Genomic DNA, 8190 nt, shown 5'->3' on the forward strand with positions numbered 1-8190 from the left:
ACTTGGTCCAACCTTTGATTAAAGTTGACTCTTCTAGTGTAGGGGCGTTCATCTCCTTGCATCATGGGCAAGTTAAACGCCAACCTCACATTCTCTGGACTAAAATCTAAGTATTTCCCCCGAACCATTATAACATAGTTCTTTGGATCCGGGTTCTTACTTTGATCATGGTTCTTGGTGATCCATGCATTGGCATAGAACTCTTGAACCATTAGGATGCCGACTTGTTGGATGGGATTTGTTAGAACTTCCCAACCTCTTCTTTGAATTTCATGTCGGATCTCCGGATACTCATTTCTTTTGAGTTTGAAAGGGACCTCGGGGATCACCTTCTTCTTGGCCACAACGTCATAGAAGTGGTCTTGATGGGCTTTGGAGATGAACCTTTCCATCTCCCATGACTCGGATGTGGAAGCTTTTGTCTTCCCTTTCCCCTTTCTAGAGGATTCTCCGGTCTTAGGTGCCATCAATGGTAATGGAAAAACAAAAAGCTTATGCTTTTACCATACCAAACTTAGAATTTTGCTCGCCCTCGAGCAATAAAAGAAAGAATAGATGAAGAAGAAGAAGAAATGGAGGAGAGGGAGAGTGGGGAGTGTTTCGGCCATATGGGTGGGTTTGGGTGGGAAATTGGTTTTGAATTTTTGAAGGTAGGTGGAGTTTATGAGGTAGGTTTATGGGGAAGAGTGGATGGATGTGAGTGGTGAAGAGGTGATGGGGAAGAGAGTTTGAGGTGATTGGTGAAGGGTTTTTGGGGAAGAGTGTTTATGGGGTTGTGTGAAAGAAAGTGGTAAGAAGAAGAGAGTGGAGGTAGGTGGGGATCCTGTGGGGTCCATAGATCCTGAGGTGTTCAAGGATTTACATCCCTGCACCCATTAGGCATGTAAAAATGCCTTTGCACACAACTCTGGGCGTTCAGCGCCAGGTTGGTGGCCATTTTGGGCGTTCAACGCCCATTTGTGTGCCATTTCTAGCGTTGAATGCCAGAACCATGCCTGTTCTGGCGTTCAGCACCCAGAAGCTGCCCATTTTGGGCGTTCAGCGCCAGAACCATGCTCTGTTCTGGCGCTGAACGCCAGACAGATGCTCCTTCAGGGTGTGATTTTTCTTATGCTGTTTTTGATTCTGTTTTTAATTTTTATATTTATTTTGTGACTCCACATGATCATGAACCTATAAAGACATATAACTAAGAAAAATATAGTTAGATAAATAAAAATTGGGTTGCCTCCCAACAAGCGCTTCTTTAATGTCAATCGCTTGACAGTGGACTCTCATGGAGCCTCACAGATGTTCAGAGCATTGTTGAGACTCTCCAACACCAAACTTAGAGTTTGGATATGGGAGTTCAACACCAAACTTAGAGTTTGGTTGTGGCCTCCCAACACCAAACTTAGAGTTTGACTGTGGGGGCTTGGGTTGACTCTGCTTTGAGAGAAGCTTTTCATGCTTCCTCTCCATGGTTGCAGAGGGAGATCCTTGAGTTTTAAACACAAGGGAGTCCTCATTCCATTGAAGGACTAGTTCACCTCTGTCAACATCAATCACAGCTCTTGCTGTGGCCAGGAAAGGTCTTCCTAGGATGATGGATTCATCCTCTTCCTTTCCAGTATCCAGGACTATGAAATCAGCAGGGATGTAAAGGCCTTCAACCTTTACTAACACGTCCTCTACTTGTCCATAAGCCTGTTTTCTTGAGTTATCTGACATCTCTAATGAGATTTTAGCAGCTTGCACCCCATAGATTCCCAGTTTCTCTATTACAAAGAGGGGCATGAGGTTTATTCCTGAACCAAGGTCACACAGAGCCTTAAAGATCATGGTGCCTATGGTACAGGGTGTTATGAACTTTCCAGGATCCTGTCTCTTCTGAGGCAATGTCAGTTGATCCAGATCACTTAGTTCATTGATGAACAAGGGAGGTTCAACTTCCCAAGTATCAATGCCAAATAATTTGGCATTCAGCTTCATGATTGCACCAAGAAACTTGGCAGTTTGCTCTTCAGTAACATCCTCATTCTCTTCAGAAGAGGAATACTCATCAGAGCTCATGAAGGGCATAAGGAGGTTCAATGGAATCTCTATGGTCTCTAGATGAGCCTCAGAGTCCTTTGGTTCCTCAGAGGGAAGCTCCTTATTGATCACTGGACGTCCCAGGAGGTCTTCCTCCTTGGGATTCACGTCCTCCAATCCCCTTGTAGGTTCGGCCATGGTGCTTATGTCAATGGCCTTGCACTCTCTTTTTGGGTTCTCTTCTGTATTGCTTGGGAGAGTACTGGGAGGGATTTCAGTGATCCTTTTACTCAGCTGGCCCACTTGTGCTTCCAAATTTCTAATGGAAGACCTGGTTTCATTCATGAAACTCACAGTGGCCTTAGATAGATCAGAGACTAGATTTGCTAAATTAGAAGCATTTTGTTCAGAGTTCTCTGTCTGTTGCTGAGTGGATGATGGAAAAGGTTTATTATTGCTAAACCTGTTTCTTCCACCATTATTAAAGCCTTGTTGAGGCTTTTGATACTTCCATGAGAAATTTGGATGATTTCTCCATGATGAATTATAGGTGTTTCCATAAGGTTCATCTAAGTAATTTACCTCTGCTATTGCAGGGTTCTCAGGATCATAAGCTTCTTCTGCATAAGAAGCCTCTTGAGTACTGTTGGATGCAGCTTGCATTCCATGCAGACTCTGAGAGATCATATTGACTTGCTGAGTCAATATTTTATTCTGAGCTAATATGGCATTCAGAGTATCAACTTCAAGAACTCCCTTCTTCATAGGCGTCCCATTATTCACAGGATTCCTTTCAGAAGTGTACATGAACTGGTTATTAGCAACCATGTCAATGAGTTCTTGAGCTTCTGCAGGCGTTTTCTTTAGGTGAATGGATCCACCTGCAGAAGTATCCAATGACATCTTTGATAGCTCAGATAAACCATCATAGAATATATCCAGGATGGTCCATTCTGAAAGCATGTCAGAAGGACACTTTTTGGTCAACTGTTTGTATCTTTCCCAAGCTTCATAGAGGGATTCACCTTCTTTCTGTCTGAAGGTTTGAACATCAGCTCTAAGCTTGCTCAGCTTTTGAGGAGGAAAGTACTTGGCTAAGAAAGCCGTGACCAGCTTATTCCAAGAGTTCAGGCTGTCTTTGGGTTGAGAATCCAACCATAATCTAGCTCTGTCTCTTACAGCAAAAGGGAAAAGCATGAGCCTGTAGACTTCAGGATCTACTCCATTAGTCTTAACAGTATCACATATCTGCAAGAATTCAGTTAAGAACTGAAAAGGATCTTCAGATGGAAGTCCATGAAACTTGCAGTTCTGCTGCATCAGAAAAACTAATTGAGGTTTCAGCTCAAAGTTGTTTGCTCCAATGGCAGGAATGGAGATGCTTCTTCCATGTAAATTGGAATTAGGTGCAGTAAAGTCACCAAGCATCTTCCTTACATTATTATTATTTTCGGCTGCCATCTCCTCTTCCTGTTCGAAAATTTCTGAAAGGTTTTCTCTGGATTGTTGTAATTTAGCTTCTCTTAGTTTCCTTTTCAGAGTCCTTTCAGGTTCTGGATCTGCTTCCACAAGAATGTTCTTATCCTTGCTCCTGCTCATATGACAAAGAAGAGGGCACAGAAGAAAAAAAAATAATGATAATAATAATAGAGATCCTTTATACCACATTATAGGGATCCCTGTGTGAATAGAAGAAGAGGGGGAGACAAAGAATGTAATATAATGGAAGAAACACAACTGTGAGGAGGGTTGAGATGTGAGATGAGATGTTAGTAAATGAATAAATAAATAGAATAAGATGGGAGAGGGAGAATTTTCGAAAACAATTTTTGAAAAAGGGTTAGTGATTTTCGAAAATGGTTTTTGAAAAATGTTAGTATTTTTCGAAAATTTTTAAAATCAAAAATAAAAATAAGAATAATTAGTTAATTAAAAAGAAATTTTTGAAAAAGAGGGGAGATATTTTCGAAAATTAGAGAGAGAGAGTTAGTTAGGTAGTTTTGAAAAAGTTAAGAAACAAACAAAAAGTTAGTTAGTTAGTTGAAACAAATTTTGAAAAGATAAGAAGTTAGGAGGTTAGAAAAGATATTTTGAAATTAGATTTTTGAAAAAGATAAGATGAGAAGATATTTTTGAAAAGATATGATAGAATTTAGTTTTTGAAAAAGATTTGATTTTTAAAATCACAATTAATGACTTGATTCACAAGAAATCACAAGATATGATTCTAGAACTCAAAGTTTGAATCTTTCTTAACAAGCAAGTAACAAACTTGAAATTTTTGAATCAAAACATTGATTGTTATTGTTATTTTCGAAAATTTGGTATAAAAATAAGAAAAAGATTTTTGAAAAATATTTTTTTGAATTTTCGAAAATAACTAAGAATTTTGAAAAAAGATTTGATTTTTGAAAAAGATTTTGAAAAAGATAAGATTTTCAAATTGAAAATTTGATTTGACTCATAAGAAACAACTTGATTTTAAAAAATTTGAAAAAGTCAACTCAAATTTTCGAATTTGATGAGAGAGAAAAAGGGAAAGATATTTTTTTGATTTTTGAATTTTTAATGAAGAGAGAGAAAAATTAAAAACATCATTTTCATGTTTTTCTCTTTTATTTTTGAATCAAAACAAGGGATGCATGCAAGAACACTATGAATGTCAAGATGAACACCAAGAACACTATGAAGATCATGATGAACATCAAGAACATATTTTTGAAAAATTTTTAATGCAAAAAAAACATGCAAGACACCAAACTTAGAATTCTTTAATGCTTAGACACTAAGAATTCAAGAATGCATATGAAAAACAATAAAAGACACAAAACAAAAAATCATCAAGATCAAACAAGAAGACTTACCAAGAACAACTTGAAGATCATGAAGAACACTATGAATACATGAAATTTTCGAAAAATGCAGGATGCATATGCAAGTGACACCAAACTTATAACATGACTCAAGACTCAAACAAGAAACACAAAAAATGTTTTTTTGATTTTTATGATTTTCTAATTTTTTTGGATTTTTTTTTCGAAAATTATATGAAAAAGAAAAAATAAGGATTCCAAAATTTTTAACATGAATTCCAGGAATCTTGCATTCTTAGTCTAAAGCTTCAGTCCAGGAATTAGACATGGCTCATGAGCCAGCCAAGCTTTCAATGAAAGCTCCGGTCCAAAACACTAGACATGGCCAATGTTCAGCCAAGCTTCAGCATGTAATTCAGACATGACACGCCTGACATACTCATTCCCAAAGGAATTAGACATGGCTTTACAGCCAGCCAGGCTTCAACATGCTTTATGAAACACTAGAATTCATTCTTAAAAATTTTGAATAAAATTTTTGAAAACATTTTTATATTATTTTCGAAAACAGATGAGAAAATTTTTAGAAGCATTTTTGAAAATAAAATAAAAAGAAAATTACCGAATCTGAGCAACAAGATGAACCGTCAGTTGTCCAAACTCGAACAATCCCCGGCAACGGCGCCAAAAACTTGGAACGCGGAATCGTGATTACACTTTAATTATGTAAAATTCATCACTCTTTCTTTCCCTGGTAATGGCGCCAAAAACATGATGCCAAGACCATGGTTCACAACTCCGTGTAACTAACCAGCAAGTGCACTGGGTCGTCCAAGTAATACCTTACGTGAGTAAGGGTCGAATCCCACAGAGATTGTTGGTATGAAGCAAGCTATGGTCACCTTGCAAATCTCAGTTAGGCAGATATAAATTGATAATAGTGTTTTCGAATTTGATATAATAAAATAGGGATAGAAATACTTATGTAATTCATTGGTGAGAATTTCAGATAAGTGAATGGAGATGCTTCTCGTTCCTCTAAACCTCTGCTTTTCTGCTATCTTCATCCAGTCAGTCTTACTCCTTTCCATGGCTGGCTTTATGTGATACATCACCATTGTCAACGGCTACTTTTGGTCATCTCTCGGGAAAATGATCCAATGCCTGTCACGGCACGGCTAATCGTCTGGAGGCATCACCTTTATCAATGGCTTCATCTTATCCTCTCAGTGAAAACGGTCAACGCACCCTGTCACGGCACGGCTATTCATCTGTCGGTTCTCGATCATGCTGGAATAGGATTTACTATCCTTTTGCGTCTGTCACTAACGCCCTGCAATCGCGAGTTTGGAGCTCGTCACAGTCATTCATTCATTGAATCCTACTCGGAATACCACAGACAAGGTTTAGACTTTCCGGATTCTCTTGAATGCCGCCATCATTCTAGCTTATGCCACGAAGATTCTGGTTAGGAGATCTAAGAGATACTCATTCAGTCGAAGGTAGAACGGAAGTGGTTGTCAGGCACGCGTTCATAGGGAATGATAATGATTGTCACGTTCATCACATTCAGATTGAAGTACGAATGAATATCTTAGAAGCGAAACAAGATGAATTGAATAGAAAACAGTAGTACTTTGCATTAATCTTTGAGGAACAGCAGAGCTCCACACCTTAATCTATGGAGTGTAGAAACTCTACCGTTAAAAATACATAAGTGAAAGGTCCAGGCATGGCCGAGATGGCCAGCCCCCTAAAACTTGATCAATAGTCTCCTAAGATGAACAATGGATTAAAACTGAGACCAAAGATGTCTAATACAATAGTAAGAGGTCCTATTTATAATAAACTAGCTACTAGGGTTTACAGAAGTAAGTAATTGATGCATAAATCCACTTCCGGGGCCCACTTGGTGTGTGCTTGGGCTGAGCTTGAGTGTTGCACGTGTAGAGGTCCTTCTTGGAGTTGAACGCCAGCTTTTGTGCCAGTTTGGGCGTTCAACTCTGGTTTTGGCTCCTTTTCTGGCGCTGGACGCCAGATTTGGGTAGAGAGCTGGCGTTGAACGCCAGTTTACGTCATATATTCTTGGCCAAAGTATAGACTATTATATATTTCTGGAAATTCCTGGATGTCTACTTTCCAACGCAATTGGAAGCGTGCCATTTCGAGTTCTGTAGCTCCAGAAAATCCATTTTGAGTGCAGGGAGGTCATAATCCAACAGCATCAGCAGTCCTTCTTCAACCTCTAAATCTGATTTTTGCTCAAGTCCCTCAATTTCAGCCAGAAAATGCCTGAAATCACAGAAAAACACACAAACTCATAGTAAAGTCCATAAATGTGAATTTAACATAAAAACTAATGAAAACATCCCTAAAAGTAACTAGATCCTACTAAAAACATACTAAAAACAATGTCAAAAAGCGTATAAATTATCCGCTCATCAGCCGCTCAACTGAGATATTCTCAGTTATTCCCATCCTTACTCCAGCGTCCTTGCAGAGCATAGAAATCAAGCTTGGATAAGCCAACCTGGCATCTTTGGAATTTTTGTTTGCAATTTTGTAAAATTCAGTTGAAATCAGTTGATAAACTTCCACTTCTTTTCCCATCATGACGCAATGGATCATCACTGCTCTTCTAATAGTGACTTCAGAACGGTTGCTAGTGGGCAGCAGAGAATGCCCAATGAAGTCCAGCCATCCTCTGGCGACTGGTTTGAGATCTTCTCTTTTGAGTTGATTTGGGACACCCTTCGTGCTGGTGGTCCACCTGGCTCCAGGGATACATATATCCTCTAGAATCTTATCCAGGCCCTTGTCTGTTCTCATCATTCTTCTATTGAAGGAGTCTGGATCATCTTTCAGCTGAGGTAGCTTTAAGATCTCCCTGATCTTGTCAGGGTGGGTATGAACAATCTTTCCTCTGACCAAGGTCCGATAGTCATAGAGAGCAGATCCAGATAGTATTTGCTTGTCTGTTTGCCACATAATAGCATAGAACTTCTGGACCATATTCCTTCCCACTTTCGTTTCAAGATTAGCTAGGATCTCCCAGTTCCTGATTCGAATTTGCTCCTGGATCTCCGGATATTCGTCTTCTTTCAGATCGAATCTAACTTCCGGGATCACTGATCTTAGACCCATTATTTTGTAATAATGGTCTGAATGTTCTTTAGTTAAGAACTTCCCTTGATTCCAAAGTGGTTTTGGAACACTCTCTTTCTTGCCTCTTAGAGTGGGTTGTTTTCCTTTAGAAGCCATGATCTTAGTGGGTATGGTTTAGTGATCACGGATAAACACACCAAACTTAGAGGTTTGCTTGTCCTCAAGCAAAAGAAAAGAAAGGAGAGGGATAGAAGGAGAG

The 8190-nt window shown here is 39.0% G+C and overlaps 1 non-coding gene across 1 annotated transcript; it reads left to right on the forward strand.

Moving 5' to 3' along the window:
* The first annotated feature begins 2970 nt into the window (after positions 1-2970).
* LOC112745474 (small nucleolar RNA R71) lies at positions 2971-3078 on the forward strand. The gene has a single exon (XR_003173401.1). It is a non-coding gene; the product is annotated as a small nucleolar RNA R71 (small nucleolar RNA).
* The last annotated feature ends 5112 nt before the right edge of the window (positions 3079-8190 follow it).

The sequence above is a fragment of the Arachis hypogaea genome, chromosome 14 (genome assembly GCF_003086295.3).
Source record: "Arachis hypogaea cultivar Tifrunner chromosome 14, arahy.Tifrunner.gnm2.J5K5, whole genome shotgun sequence".
NCBI classification, from domain to species: Eukaryota; Viridiplantae; Streptophyta; class Magnoliopsida; order Fabales; family Fabaceae; genus Arachis; species Arachis hypogaea.